Here is a 16,183-nt window from a genome sequence, read left to right as displayed (position 1 = left end):
AGAGAGAAATTTCCATGATGCTTTCATGTTGACAAATATTTAACATATAAAAATCAAAGAAAATTAAAGCAAAGGTAAGTGCATTATTAAGGTGGCTCGGAAGGTGAGCCTAACATTCTGCCAAGTCTGATCATGTGACTTCCATCCCCAGAACCTGCATAGTGAAAGGAGAGAACTGACACCTGAAAGTAGTTTAGCTTCTACAAGTTTTGACAAAGTTGCCTGCCTCCACACATATACACACAAATTTAATTAAATTATTTTAAAATATAAAATGACCAGCCTATTTAGTATATTCACTTAATAATTCTACAAGTGCTACTGAATACTAGTTCATTAATATTGATCCAAAGTAAAAAGACAAACAGGATAGAATACATAATATCAAAATAATTTTCAGTATTCAACTAGGAGAGCACAATAACTTAATTGATGGCTTATGAATCAGTATCAAAATTCTGTCTCTAAAGATCCCCATAAGACCAAATCATAAATATAATCTCTTCTCTTGTCCTTGCTCTCCTTGCTAGAAAAATTATCTTTTGTTTTTATTCCTCTGCAATGAGTACAATATATAAATATAATATTGATTTTATAGATTACATTTTATTTATGATTTTATAAATTTTATATAAATATATTCATGTGAATACATAAATATTAAATAATTATAAAAGTAAAGTTTAAGTAACATATTCTATACAGTGTACTAAATGAGTGAATGAAGACATTTGTAAGTTTTTTTTATTATATATTTTCTGCTCAGAAACACAGTTGGAGGTAAGTGCTGACTCTGTTCTGATATTGACATCTTTTCATCAAAGATTAAGTAATATGCCGAGACAAAAAGAAATCACCAAAAGGTAGTAGTACAACTAGAACTAGACATCAGGAAATGATCCAACTCTAGAACTAGACATCAGGAAATGATCCAACTCCAGACTTGACACTTAGATCCAGTAATTGATTATTCTTCCAACAGAATCAGTCACTCAGGTTCATGTGACTATTTATGTGTGAACAAGGACCTTTTCCATAAAATCAGTAAAGCTGGCTTTAAGAAGTTCATTTAAAATATAATGATCCCTCTAAATAAAAATCCATATTTGAGTCAGCTATAAATAAGGTGACAAAAGTGGTGGCCCTCAGAGGAAGGATAGCAGTCTACCAAGAAGAGACTTGATGCCCTATGAGCATATACAGGGGCAGAAGGTCCCCCTCAGTCACAGTCATAGGGGAGGGGAGTAAGGGGAAAATGGGAGGGAGGGAGGGAGGAATGGGAGGATACAAGGGATGGAATAACAATTGAGATCTAATATAAATAAATTAATAAAATATATTTTTACAAATAAAAGAAAAAGAAATTAAAAATAAAAATAATCTTAAAAGTAAAAAAAAAAAAAAGAAATTCATTGTAAAGATATAGACTTGATACTATTTCCACAGGAAAGCAAGCAGATGGATCAGTAATTAAGTTATGAATTTTTCAGAAGATGATCTAAGAGTAAGGGACAGCGGTTATTGATATGCTTTTCTAAAGACAGCAAAGATATAAAAATATAGTTATGTGGTGGGAAAGTTAGCAGTTTAGAGATATGTCATGGAAAAGAAGAGCCTTGTCGAACTGCTGTAAATGTAGGTACTATAGCACTATAGCTATTTTAGATAGAAAATAGTCAACATTAATTGAAAAGGAAAACTGAAATGCAAACATATATATACACATACACTTATTCTGTTTTTCAATAATTTCACTCTTAGCTATAGATCCTAAATATAGGAAGAGACAGGAATAAGAATCTTTAGTCCAGCATTATTTCCACATTAGAGCTGTAGACGGTCAGGTTCTCTAAGGCTAAATATCTAAGTCTATGTTGTTGTGTCTACAGAGTCAGAGGTGGACTGGGCATTTAACTTGGTTTATTTAAATACACGGAACAGTATTGCATGTTGTTCTTTGATGCAAACTTAGTAAAGTTGGCCTAGCTACTGACAAAAGTAGAATGAAGTCCAAAATGGAAGATGACGGCAAACACTAAAAATTATCAAAAATGAGTAGCACAAGTTAGTGGTAATGATTCACAATGACTTTCATTCATCTACTGTGTATCCTCAGTCTTTCTTACTTTTCTTTCTTTCTTTTTTTTTTTTTTTAGATTATATATTGTAGGGTTTTTTTAACTTTTTAAAAATTAATCAATTCATTTTACATCTCAATAGTTATCCCATCCCTTGTATCCTCCCATTCCTCCCTCCCTCCCGCTTTCCCCCTACTCCCCTTCCCTATGACTGTGACTGTGGGGGCCTCCTCCCCCTGGATATGCTCATAGTCTCCAGTCTTTCAAAAACAAAGGACTAAACCAGATGGTGGGTTAGAAAAGTAATGCAGTTAGCAAATTGCTTACATTACAGTGGGAGTCTATCAAAGGACATCTTTGTTGGGCTAATATCCACTTATAAGTAAGTATATACTATGTATGTCTCTGGGTTACCTAACTCAGGATGATCTTTTCTTGTCCTATTCATTTGCCTGCAAGTTCCAAGATTTCCTTGTTTTTAATAGATGAATAGTATCCCATTGTGTAAACGTACCACAGTTTCTTTATTAGTTCTTTAGTTGAGGGACATCTAGGTTGTTTCCAGATTCTGGCTATTATGAATAAAGTCATTTTGATGTGCATTTCCCCGATGACTAAGGACATTGAGCATTTCCTTTAGTGTTTCTCAGTCATTTGATATTCTTCTGTTGAGAATTCTCAGTTTATCTCTGTACCCTATTTTTTAATTGGATTAACTGGTTTTGTGGTACTTAGTTTGAATTCTTCCTATGCTTTGGATATTAGCCCTTTATCAGATGTAGGCTTGGCAAAGAGCTTTTCCTAGTCTTTAGGCTGTCACTTTATTCTGTTGACAGTGTTTTTTGCTTTACTGAAGCTTTTCAGTTTCATAAGATCCTATTTATTACTTGTTGATTTTAGAGCCTGAACTATTGGTGTTATATTCAGGAAGTTGTCTCCCGACCCAAGGAGTTCAAAGCTCTTCACCACTCTTTCTTCTAACAGAATTAGTGTGTCTGGATTTATGTTGAGGTATTTAATCCACTTAAGACTTTAGTTTTGTGCAGGGTGATGAGTATGGGTTTATTTGTTTCTACATGTAGACATCCAAATGGGTGTTGGATTTTATCAAATCCTTTTTTCAGCATCTCTGGAGATGATCATGAGAGTTTTTTCTTTCAGTATGTTTATATAGTGGATAATGTTGGTAGATTTTCATATACTTAACCACACCTACATGCCTTGTAACAAGCCTACTTGGTCATGGTAGATGATATATTTGGTGTTTTCTTGGATTAGGTTTATGAGTTTTGGAGTTTTGTATGGTTTTTTGGATTGTTTTGTTTTGTTTGGTTTTTTCAGTACTTTTTGCATCAATGTTCATAAGGGAAATTGGTCTGAAATTATCTTTCTTTGTTGGGTCTTTGTGTGGCTTCACTATTAAGGTGACTGTGGCTTCATAGAATGAGCTTGGTAGTGATCCTTCTGTTTCTATTTGTGGAATAGTTTGAGTAGTATTGGTATTATTTCTTCTTTGAAGGTCTGGTAAAATTTTATCCATCTGGCCCTGGACTTGTTTTGGTTGTGAGATTTTTGATGACTGCTTCTATTTCCTAAGGTGATATAGAGGTATTTAATTTGTTTACCTGATCATGATTCAACTTTGGTAATTATAATTTATCAAGAAAATTGTCTACATTAATTAAGACCTAATGATTCTTTGGATATCTTTGGTATCTGTCCTTGTGTTTCTCTTTTCATTTCTGATTTTGTTGATTTGGATACTCTCCCTTTGCCTTTTAGTTAGTTTGGCTAAGGGTTTGTCTATTTTCTTGATTTTCTCAAATAAATAGATCTTGGCTTCACTGAATCTTTGAATTGTTTTGTTTCTAAGTTATTGATTTCATCCCTGAGTTTGATTATTTCTAGCCATCTACTCCTCTTGTGTGTGTCTATTTCCTTTTTTTCCCCCTAGGACTTTCAGGTGTTTTGTTACATTGCTTGTATAAGATGTCTTGTTTCTTTATGAAGGCACTTAGTACTATGAACTCTTCTCTAAGTACTGCCTTCATTGTGTCCCATGGTTTAGGTATGTTGTGCCTTCATTTTCGTTGAATTCTAGGAAGTCTTTAATTTCTTTCTTTATTTCCTCCCTAACCGAGTTGTCATTGATTAGGACATTGTTCAGTTTCCTTGTGTGTGTAGGCTTTTTGTCATTTGTATTGCTTTTGAAGTTCAGCTTTAGTCGAAGATGGTCTCATAAGATACAGGGAATTATTTCAATTTTCTTCTATTGGTAGATGCTTGCTTTGTGATGGACTATATGGTCAATTTTGGAGCAGGTTGAGTGAGGTGCTAAGAAGAAGGTATATTATTTTGTGTTTGCGTGAAAAGCTCTGTGGAAGTCTTGGGTCCATTTGATTCATGACCCCTGTTAGCTTCATTATTTCTCTATTTAGTTTCTGACTCAATGATCTGTCCACTGGGGAGAGTGCAATGTTGAAGGCTTCCACTATCAATGTGTTGGGATTGACATGTGATTTAAGCATTAAAAGTGTTAATTTTACAAATGCAGGTGCTCTTGTGTTTGGGACATATATGTTCAGGATTGTGATGTCCTCTTGATGGATTTTTCCTTTGATGAGAATAAAGTGTCCTTACCATCTTTCTTTATTAATTTTAGTTAAAAGTGTATTTAATTAGACATTAGAATGGATACTCCAGCTTGCTTGTTGGGTCTGTTTGCTTGGAAAAACCTTGTTTTTCATATATTCTTATTATTCTGATGCTTCATCTTTTCATGGTGTCCTTGATTTATTGCATGTTTTGTCTCACAAACTTTTCTGTTTTAATATTTTCTTTAAGAGATGTATCCATTTCTTTAATTGTATCTTCAGCCTCTGACATTCTTTCCTCTATCTTTTGCATTCTTTTGATGACACTTACCTCTATGATTCCTGATTTCTAAGTTTTCCATTTCCAGGGTTTTCTCAGTTTGTGTTTTCTTAATTTCATGTCTTGAACACCTTCAATCATTTACTTTGCCTGTTTGACTGCAGTTCCCTGTTCATCCTTGATGGCCGCTATTGGTTGGTTTGTATTTTCCTGTGATTCTTGGAACGGTCTATTAATTTCCTCTTTTTAGCTCTCAAATAACATAGCTTTACATTCATTTTCCTGGGGTTCAGCAGCATTAGAAAATCTATTCTTTTAGTGGATTTCTGGTGGCCCCATGCTATCCTTGCTTTTGTTGATATTGTCCTTGTCTTTTCATTTAGCCATCTGATGTTGAGGCTCTGGTTTTCTCAGCTGGCAGTGGAGGGGGAGAGTCACTTCATAAGGCAGCTGCTTCGTTTATAGGTTTAGCAGACAATGACCTCCTGAGCTCTGCCACCGAGGATCTGGGATTCAGCAGGGTTCCACTAACTACTTGATTTCATTGAGGAGATCAGAAGCAGAATAGAATACTGGCTTGGAGGCCAGAACCCTGTACCCAGGATCCAGATGCTTTTCTTGAGGGTCACCTATGTGGAGAGTGCAGAGCACTCGCAATTCGGCCGCCCAGACCATGGGACAGCCGCGAACTCCCAGTTTGTGCCTTACACGTTGGTTTCACTGTATCCTGCTCCCCAAGGGGTGCCTGTGCTCAGCTTGAGTATACAGGTGTGCTAAGAGTGCAGGTTGCTAGCACTTCCTGATTCACGATCTCAGGCCCAAACATTTGGCTGCAAGAGGTGGGGGGCCTTGTTCTGGTTCTCCCTAACCCCTGGGTTGTCCTGTTCAATCTAAGAAGCCCCCAAACTGATGTGTTGGATCCATCATCCCATCCACTCACTGGGTCTGTGACCCAGGGGCTTGCGCTTGGCTCCAGCATTCAAAAGAGTGCAGGGAGCTAGAAGCTTGTGATTCCCAAAGCATGGCCACGGGAGGGAGGCACGTCCTGCCATGATGGCGGGATAGGGATGGGGTTGGGGGTAGGGGGCGAAGGGGCCCTGGTTCTGATTGTCCCCAACTCTCGGGTCATCCTATGCAGGCTGAGAAGCCCCTAAGTCCATGTTTTGGATCTGACAGCCCATTCACTCTGCTCCTTAACATTTTCAAAGGGATATTTTAGGTAATTTTAGCACTAAAATGAACCGGGCAAAACTTCATGATTAAACCAGGATGCAAATTACTAAATCTGGATGTCATTTAATTAAAAGTCAATATGATAATATTTTATCTTCATTTCTTATTTTTAAGTTAATTGTTTTTAATATATATACTATAATATTATATATATATATATATATATATATATATATATATATATATAAAATCAATGTGGTATTTCATAGTGTCTAAAGATATCTATCTCCACAAACATTTACCATTTATTGTAGTACAAATATTTTAACCCTTTTGTTAAGAGAAAATATATCATACATAATTGCTACCTATATTCCAAAGTCCAAACTCCCTTCTGAGACTCAAGGCAATCCTGCACTTGCTACCCTCAGTAAAGTAAAAGAAATGAAACCCAAAACTACATGTTTCTAAAATAAAATGGCACAGAGCACAGAACACGCATTGCCCTTCAAAAGAAGAGAAATGAGGTCATAATAAAGAAATATTGGGCCAAACAAGGACTAAAACAAAACAGGGAATACACCAAATCCTATAACTTCATGTTAAGCTTCGCCAACTGCAATTTTATGTCTCTCATGGGATGATTCCACTGATGATGCAGGTCTCCTTTGACATAGGCCTAATAGGTCTGGAATCGTCAACATCTGGGTATCTGCAATATAACAAGGCCTAGCATCATAGCTTCAGGCCATGACATCTAAGGGTCTTCTTGGGGAACTATAAGACTGACTCACATTGCCTGACCTCATTGGTTCTCTGAAACCATAAACAAAGAATGTATGATTCCCTTATACTTGGATGTTCCTTGTATCCAAAACCACGTAGATGCTACTTCCAAGTTCTTCTGCCAATTTTTGATGAAGCCTTCCCCCATTGGACCACCCTTGCAGCAGCTTCTGCATTCTAAAACTTGTGAAGAATTCATTCCCTTGCATAATTCTTATTTAGGGGCAGAAATTTTCTTATACTCTTTCCTTTTACAAATTGGAGTTTTCCATGGTTGGGCTCTTGGTCTCAGGGTACTGATCCTATGTTCCAAGGTAAAGCCAGAGACTCCTCTCTAATACAATGCTGTTCTCAGCCTCTGAGTCACAACTCCTTTGGAAGGAGAATCATCCTTTCACTGGAGTTGTATATCAGAGATCATGCATGTCAGATATTTACATTATGATTCATAGCTGTAGCAAAATTATAGTTATGAGGTAGCAACAAAAATAATGTTATGGATGGGTGTCACCACAACATGAGAAACTGTACTAAGGGCGTTCAGCATTAGAAAGGCTAATGGTTCTAAACTTTACCTCTTTTTCAGCACGTAACTTGGCTGCAATCTTAATCTTTCCAATATTCTTTTTCACTGGAAACTTCTATAAGAGTAACCAGTAATATCCATTCCATATCCTCAACGATATGCTGCCTTGCATTTTCTTGCACACACACACACACAATTCTTTAGTTCAGCCTCATGGGAGTTACTGGGACATAGGCAGAATATAGACAGATTCTTTGCCAAAAAACTCAGATGAATGACTCCTAGTCCAGTTGTTAACAGGCATTATTCCTCTTTGAAACATCTTAAAGGAGAAAGGCTTTACTTTGGCTTACAGTTCCAGGAGGCTGACAGAAAGGCATCACAGCAGGCACAGAAGGGGTAACAAGCAGGAGCAGTATACTGCTTATCAGGTCACATGTACACACAGGAACACCTAGAGAGAAAACAAGATGTTGAAGATATAAAACCTAAAACCCTGCCTCCAGCAAGGCTCCAGACCTAAAGGCTCTATAATCTCCCCAAATATTGCCACTAACTTGGACCCAAGTGTTCAGATACATGAGCTTATGAGAAACATTAATCACCCAAACCACAACAAAACTGTGGGTTGTTTCCATTGCTTAGCTAATGCTGGGCCAAATGGAAGGCAGCTGCTCTTCCCTTGGTATACTGATTTGATTTTCTTTGCACAGAAATACCCAGCAGTAAAAGTGTGCAATCATAGGGACATTCTACTTGAACTTCTCTACTTAATTCCTTTATTTCTGCAAGAGTTCCTAATCTTACACTGCTCCCTTTTCTTTGTGTTCTCACAATAGTTACTCTTTTTTTATAATACTCATTATAATTGGAGTGAGGTGGTATGCCACTGTGGTTTGGGTTTCTATTTTGTGTTAGTGATGTAGAGTATATTTTATATACCCGCTGACCATATAGATGTCTTTTTCTGTGATATATTTAATTGGATTCACTGAACATTTTAAATCAGATTGTATATATTCTGAAAAATAACCCTTAGTTTGTTGAATAATTCATTAGTATACTCTCTCTTAATCTATATGTTATCATCACTTTTGTGATCATTTACTTTACTGAGCAATTGATCTTTAGTTTGACATATTCTAGTTTGTCTGATTTGGCCTTTATTTTCTGTGATGTATTAATAACAGCCCAAAGCTGGAAACAACCTAGAACATCCTTAACTAGAACGGATAAAGAAAATATGCTACATTTATGCAGTGAGGTGTTACTCATCAAAAATTGACATGTAATTTTACAGCAAATGGACACGGACAGAACTAGAAAAATCATAATGAGTGAAGGTAACACAGGCCCAGAAAGATAATTGTGTTATATATTCACTTATATGTGGATATTAGTCTTAAATAAGTGGAAAGCTATAATCTGATGACCCACAGAGGATACATATAGTGGAAGAGGTTGGGAGCACATATAGATCTCCCTGAAAGGGGGAAATAGATTTTATGGGTGGCCTGGGGGTTCGTGGATGGAAGCAGAAGGATCAGGTGAGGAAAAGGAGGGGAGTTGAGAAAGGGAACACAGAGAGAAACCATTAGAATTGAGGGGGATTTGAGGAGTGGTATGGAAACAGTGCAGTAGAAACTTCCTAAAATATATCAAGGTAATCCTAATGAAGTCTCCAAATGGTAAGGGGGATGTAATCCAAACTGGCCATCTGTTGTTACCAAAGGATCTGGTACTAAGCCTAATTGAGTTGTTGGCCAAAGGTGTTTCATGGAAATCCTCAAACAATACAGGATGTTGCTAAAAGAATAGGTCTTACTCCATTACCTGACAGCAAGGTGCTATTGCTGAAACACAACACTCACAATTCATTGAACAGTGAGAGGTTGAGTTGGTGCCTACAGGGTACTCTGAAGGCTACCAAAATAAAAACATAAGCATCAGCCCGATCACAAAACTTATGAGCTACAATCTGTCCTGCCTTCAAAATATCCTAGGGCAATAGGGGCACAAAGCTTGTGAGAGTAAACCAACCAATATCTTATTTAAGCCCCACTCTATGAGATGGATCCCATTTAACTTAACGCCTACTCCATGAGATAGGACCTCACTTGGATGACTAGACAGTCCAGGGGCCTGTGGTAAAACCAAATACTACTGATATGAAATACAGAAAGAAAGAAAGAAAGAAAGAAAGAAAGAAAGAAAGAAAGAAAGAAAGAAAGAAAGAAAGAAAGAAAGAAAAACTCCTAATGATATTCTCTGTACTCATAGATCAGTATCTTATTCAGGCATCATCCAAGGCTCTTCATCCTGCAGCAGCTGGGAACAAATACAGAGACTCACAGCCGGATCTCACACACACACACACACACACACACACACACACACACACACACACACACACATGATGAGGAGAGGGATGGGAAGGGAGAAGAAGAAACAGAAAAGTAATAGATCTAGATGAGAGGGCAAGTAAAAAGAAACTAGGAGGAGAATAGGGAAGGGAAACTATAATCAAGATATAATGTATGAGGAAAAATCTATTTTTAATACAAGAAAAACATAAGTCAAAAGCAGAAATAACCGGGTGTGTGACACTTTTATGACTTCATATGACTTCACTAATTCAACTAGTTTAATCGATATTCATCAAGAACAAGTTATTTACGAGGAAATCTACTTTTTTAGGATAATTTCCTCTCATTCTCAAATATACAAACTATCATCTAGAAAGGCATCATAATGAGATATGTGGCCTTCATGGTAGGTAGCATGGTTAAAAAATATCTTTTGGCATGGTTCATTACCGCTGTAAAACCAAAGTGGCCCCTGATTCCCATACAGGGAAGAATTAAACTCACTTTAATGCTAAATACTACTGACCTTTAGACTTTATGCACCTCTGGCCTTCTGAATCCAGTATAACAATCAAAGTTTCTTGGCAGTAATAATGCTTATACTTTTATTACTTGGTAACATTGCACATATTTTAAATACACACACACACACAAACACACACACACACAATTTATTTTTTAAAATTGTTAGGTGAATGTTCCCATTCCTTGGTTTCTGCTTCCCCACTCTGAATCTTAGAAACTGTGATGGCTGTGGCTTGTCTGGTAGGGAGTGCTTCTGTGTCCTTGCTAGTTGTAACCAAAATAGGAGGTCCCAGGTAGAACATATTTCTAGGCATTCAGGGCTGACACAAAGTGATGGGGTAGACTAGAGCTGAGGGGAGGGCTGAAAGGTCCCACAGTAAAGGGGTAAGCTGAGTCTCCTATGAGTTTTGGTAATTTCCACAAGGAGTACAGTTAGAGAGGGAGAGCAGGTTCCTGCAAGTGGTCTGCTATAGGGCTGGGGATGAAACTGGGACACTGGAATGGAGGACAGGAAAGAGGGTGAGGATTCCCAGGTAGAAAGTACCTCCAAGAATGGGCAGCTGATATTAGGGGAGTAGATAGGGTATAGGAGGCAGGTGAATCCACAAAAAGAGTCAGCAGAGTCCCTGGGAAATGGAGTCAGGGAGGACGGGTAGTCACCTGCAGGCAGTGTTCTTCAGGGCTAGAATGAGACTGGGTATTAGATATGGAAGACAAAATAGAGAGTGAAGCTTGTCTACCCAGTTACCAAACCTGTGTGGGCCACGGGTTCCCAGGTAGTTAGTACATACGGGTATTGGAGCGTGAGACAAAGGGATGGGTGAGAGAAGAAGGTTGGGTCCACCAGGGAAGTTATGAGACACCTGAGAATGGAGAAAATGAGGAAGAAGAGGCCCCGGCTTGTAGTGTGATACGGGGGTAGGGATGCTTTAGACCAGTGCCTTGCTTTGCAATCACCAGAGAAGTAGTGTTTTCCTGTGGCAAATGGCAACAAACCCAGAGAGTCACAGCTATACAACATGCAGAGTGGTCTTGGAACACTCAGTGCTAAGTGGGATGTCGCCATCAAATTCCAACTCTCAAGGCACAGGGAACCCTTTGGGAGAGGCGGCTGAACAATTAAGAGTCAGAGAGGATAGAGGACAGCGAGGAATCAAGGCCTGTGTAACGCAGCCCATATGAACTCAGAGACTTTGGCAGCGTGCAGAGGATCCGTATGGGTCTAAACTAGGTGTGGTCCTAGGGATGGGAGGGAAAATGGACACAAGCCCCATCCTTAACCCAAAAGCTGTCTCCAAAATAGAAAGTTGGTTTCCTCAAACAGAGTCTCACTGAGTAAACACACCACTTTTTGGCTCGGCTGCAGTGGATGTCCACCCAGATGTAGACTGCCAATACGAAATGAATTCAATATCATTTTGAGGGTTCTGTCTCAAAATGCATTGTCAGCACATTTTTTTTCACCTTATAGGGCTTTTGCATATATTTTTTTTCCAAAAGATTTTATTCTATTTTTTTTTTTTGGCGTATACATTTATATTATCACATGTAAATAAAAAATTACATACAGCGGGAAGAACCACGAAACAATCAGGGATTATATGAATGGTACATTCATGGTGTTTTGGCTGATTGTATTTGGCAGCCTTGCAGCCTCTCCTTTATCGACTGCAAGTCCCCGTCCACACCTCTCTTTCTGTCAGGTCCACGGCTCCTCCGTTTCCCTTCAGAAAAGAGCGGGCCTCCCAGCATAACAAGATGCAATATGATTTGGCACAAACTCTTGGATCAGAGCTGGAAACTCGGTAAGAGAAAAAGGTTCTCAAGAGTAAGCAAAAGAGTCAGAAACAACTCCACTTCCAAAGTTAGGAGTCCTGCATGTGTTTTTAAAAGGAGTAAAAGTGTATATATTAGAATTTCATTTAATTAAAATGCAGATGTCAAGCTGTACATTTAGTGATGGGCAACTTTTTAAATTTTTAAAATAAGCAACTAACTTAAATAATTTAGGGAACAAAGAGTGTATTCTCCGCCCCCCCCTCTCTCTCTCACACACACACACACACATACACAACATGAACCAGGATTTCCTCCTATTTAAAAAATTTTTGCTTATAAATATGATAGTTTTGACAATATGATCTAGTTTTGTAAGAATTACATTTTATAAATAGGTCAAGAACATTGTTTAACTTTGACAAAGGAATTAAACAGATTCTCCTTAATATAGTTTAGGGAAAAGGACTTTGCAGTGAAACTCAGAGACTACTCCTGAAGTTTTCACTAGCACATAACTGCACTGTGCACCAATGGCTGGTGCTTCTACTCTTTATTCTTCTTCCATCTTTTTGGTCATGGACTAACATCAAGATCACTTTTTGCTATGCTAAGCAAAAAAAAAAAAAGAAAAAGAAAAAGAAAAAAATATGTTGCAATGTTCATTTAGTTTTAAATTATCAGTTATATTCAGCAAGTATTAAGTAAATCTTCAGGTCTTTGTTTTCACTGTTATGTGGTTGCATCTTAACAAGCTTTCTGGAATAATATGAATAACTTGGTGTTGCAGTTTTAAGTTTTACAAATAAAAATCTTGTAAATAATAAGAAAATTCAAATCCCTGATAGGGCCTGAAAGGACCCAAAATTACTTTTCAGGTTGATAAGTGGCAATAAGCACATAATAAATGATCACCTGGTTGTGAATTTAAGGTTAAAAGCATTGATTTAAATGAATACAAATATATTCAGTGGTGTAATTCCAAAACTAAGTCTCTGGAAGTGCAGAAAATAAAATTCCAACAATTTGCATGTACCACCTCCATACGGATGCTGCCCACTAGGTTGAGTTCCACTGGGTTTTAATTTTTAGTGTAGATGACTACTGTATGCTTTATGATTTCACATATTTTAGGACATATATTTCTCATGACATGTCGGCCAAATGTTGTTCTAATATTTAACTATGTAGAACAGAGGATTGCCAACACAACACATACACACATACAATACCATGTCACATACCCAAATGTATTACTTGATCACAGTATGACTTATGATTTCACACAATTTCGGACATAATTTTACCATGACATGTGGGCCAAATAATCCTTCCATATCCAACTGTGTAGACAGAGTATTCCCAACACACACACACACACACACACACACACACACACACACACACACATTGTTGAGTCTCATATCACAAGGAACAAAGAGCTTACATAAATGGATATGTTTGCTTATGTACAACATGTTAATTTCCAGAAGAAAATTATACTATTAGGCCAGTTAGAAAACAAGTAACCTTTATTTCACATGGCGCAGTGTTAGCTGAAATTCAAGTGTATTAGGCCTGTGCACAGACTTTTAAAAATAAGTGCTTCCAATATTTAAGAGTTTCTGTAAATAGGGCAAGACTGTCTGTCTGTCATGTCCACTGAAACTTTATGTGGATAAAATGTAATTGGTTCCAGGAAGAAACAATAAATACTTTAAATCTTTGTAATACTCGCTGGTAAAGGTGACTTAAAAACTAGCACTCTCTGATACAATTTACTATTAAAATGATTAAACAAGCTTGCAAATCAATAATATGTACATTTTTAATAATGTTTATTTCTTTTGTTAAAATATAACATAGTGTTTTAATATAAATGTTAATAATTAAAAAGTGAAGAAATCATTTTTCATGGAAAAAAATTCATTATTCAAACAGATAGAGCCTTCTATACAATAACTCAGGGGAGTCAGTAATGGACCAGTCACAAACCGGCAGTGAGCAATACTCCAGTTGGGACCGAGAGGATTTACCAAAGTGTACAAGTAGATGAATTATGCAAAATCTACTACTCTAATGTGAGCAGTTTCAAAAATAATAAAAAGAGCTAACAACTCATGTCTAATTAGTCAGGGAGACAGGGGACTACTTCAGCACTCCATGCAAATGGCCACTAACAATCCTGCAGATTCCATTCACATTTACTCTAATGGCAAGGCAATAAAAATGTTGAAGATGCTTTTAAGCAGAATGTTCTTATCTGTTAGCACATTGCAATTCTAAAAAGTTTCCAGAGATGTCTATAAAAGTGAAAGTTTTCTATTAATGATGAAAATGTTTATCCTGTGTAAGAGATTTTTTTTTATGTCATCTCATTTCCTTGTGCCAATGGTAAAAATTTAGTCAATAGTTAGTGTTGGTTGGATTCCAGCAGCTATTTTGTCTCCATACTGTGTGGTACAAGAACCATTAAGAGGCTTCCCATGCAGCCTATGTAAAGGGCACCACTTTTCCCTCAACTTGGACTACTGGAAGATAGAGGGGCAATCCATATTTTGCTTGTTTTTAATGTCCTGGTATCAAAATCCAAGGCCTACAGATAAGAAGAATGTGTTCTGCCATTAACCTATACTCCAATCCCCTAGAAAACAGATGTTTTTCTCTTCTGAAAGATGGATCCCTGGATTAACTATTTAAATGTTATATAAAGATGAATGGTAACTCAATTGTCCCAAAGAACAAATGAAACATTTGTATAGTGTATTGAGCTCAAATGGAGTCAGTCTTACCCATAATTTCTAAATTATCAGAGAGAGAAGATAGACTTCTGACTCATCTACATCAGGGCTACTCTGAACACACGTAGCCAGTTTGGTTGATGAGTTTAATAAATAATACCAAGTCTGATATTATTAAATTACTATGAAAATTATCTAGGACATAAGAAGAAAGGAGGGAGAGAGGTGGGACACTAGTGAGGGAAGGGCTGAGCAAGGTAAGAAGGGACACTACTTACTTCCTCATTTATTTCTTTTAGATATGCATTAGATGTAACACAATTACCAAGATTTTTTGAGGCAATGCCATTCTTACCAACAATTCTTATATCTATATGAAGTTTTAAAACACAAAGCATCTAATTAGCAAAGATAAACTGATCTGTGCACTAACAACTTCACCGAGTAGATAAGGAAAATAATACCTAAAATAAATAGTTAGGTAGACAAATAGAGATCGATGAAAGCTAGATTGATAGATGACAGGTGATAGATAGATAGATAGATAGATAGATAGATAGATAGATAGATAGATAGATATAGATGAGGGTATAGCAAGTATTTAAATATGATTGATTTGGATTATCATTTATACATTTATGTCTTCTATTCTGTCACATAAAACTTGACTATATACATTATATACCCTACATATACTTTCCTTCCATATAAAACTTGGTGAAATTAATATATTCTAACATGTGCATTAAACTATTGTATATTTTGTAGCTGTTATAGCAGTTAAGTCCTTTGTTGTATTTCAAATATCTTCTTTCTACCTTGGATTTCTAATTTTATTTTTTAACATAATAATGTTATTAATTCTTTGAGAACTTCATCCAACGTATTTTGAATATGTCCTTTCCCACTCTTCTCTAACTCCTACAGGTTCTATCCCCACAACCTCCAAAATGCATGCTATCTGTTTCTTATAACTCATCTAGGCCAATTTGTACTGGCCACACAAACTCAATTTGTCCAGGAAACGGGACCAAGAGTGGGACATTTAAAATTTTTTAAATATCTGTATTACAAATAAAAATGTTAATAAACTTAAAAATCAGCCTACAGAATGGGGAAAATGTTACAAATTAATCTCTGGCAAAGGATTAGTGTCTAGAATTCATGAAGATTAAAAAAAAAAAAAGGACCCAACAAAACAAGATAATTAAAGAGTAGACTACAAAAAGAGTTCCAAGAAGAAAACATACATGCTATTAAATATTTTAAGAAGATTCACTATGCTTACCATCTTGAAAATCTGAATTGGAACTATTTTGAGATTTCATTTTAACCTAC

The sequence above is a fragment of the Acomys minous genome (genome assembly GCF_964271855.1).
Source record: "Acomys minous genome assembly, chromosome: 12".
In the NCBI taxonomy this organism is placed as follows: Eukaryota; Metazoa; Chordata; class Mammalia; order Rodentia; family Muridae; genus Acomys; species Acomys minous.
Note: the sequence above shows the minus strand (reverse complement) of the source record.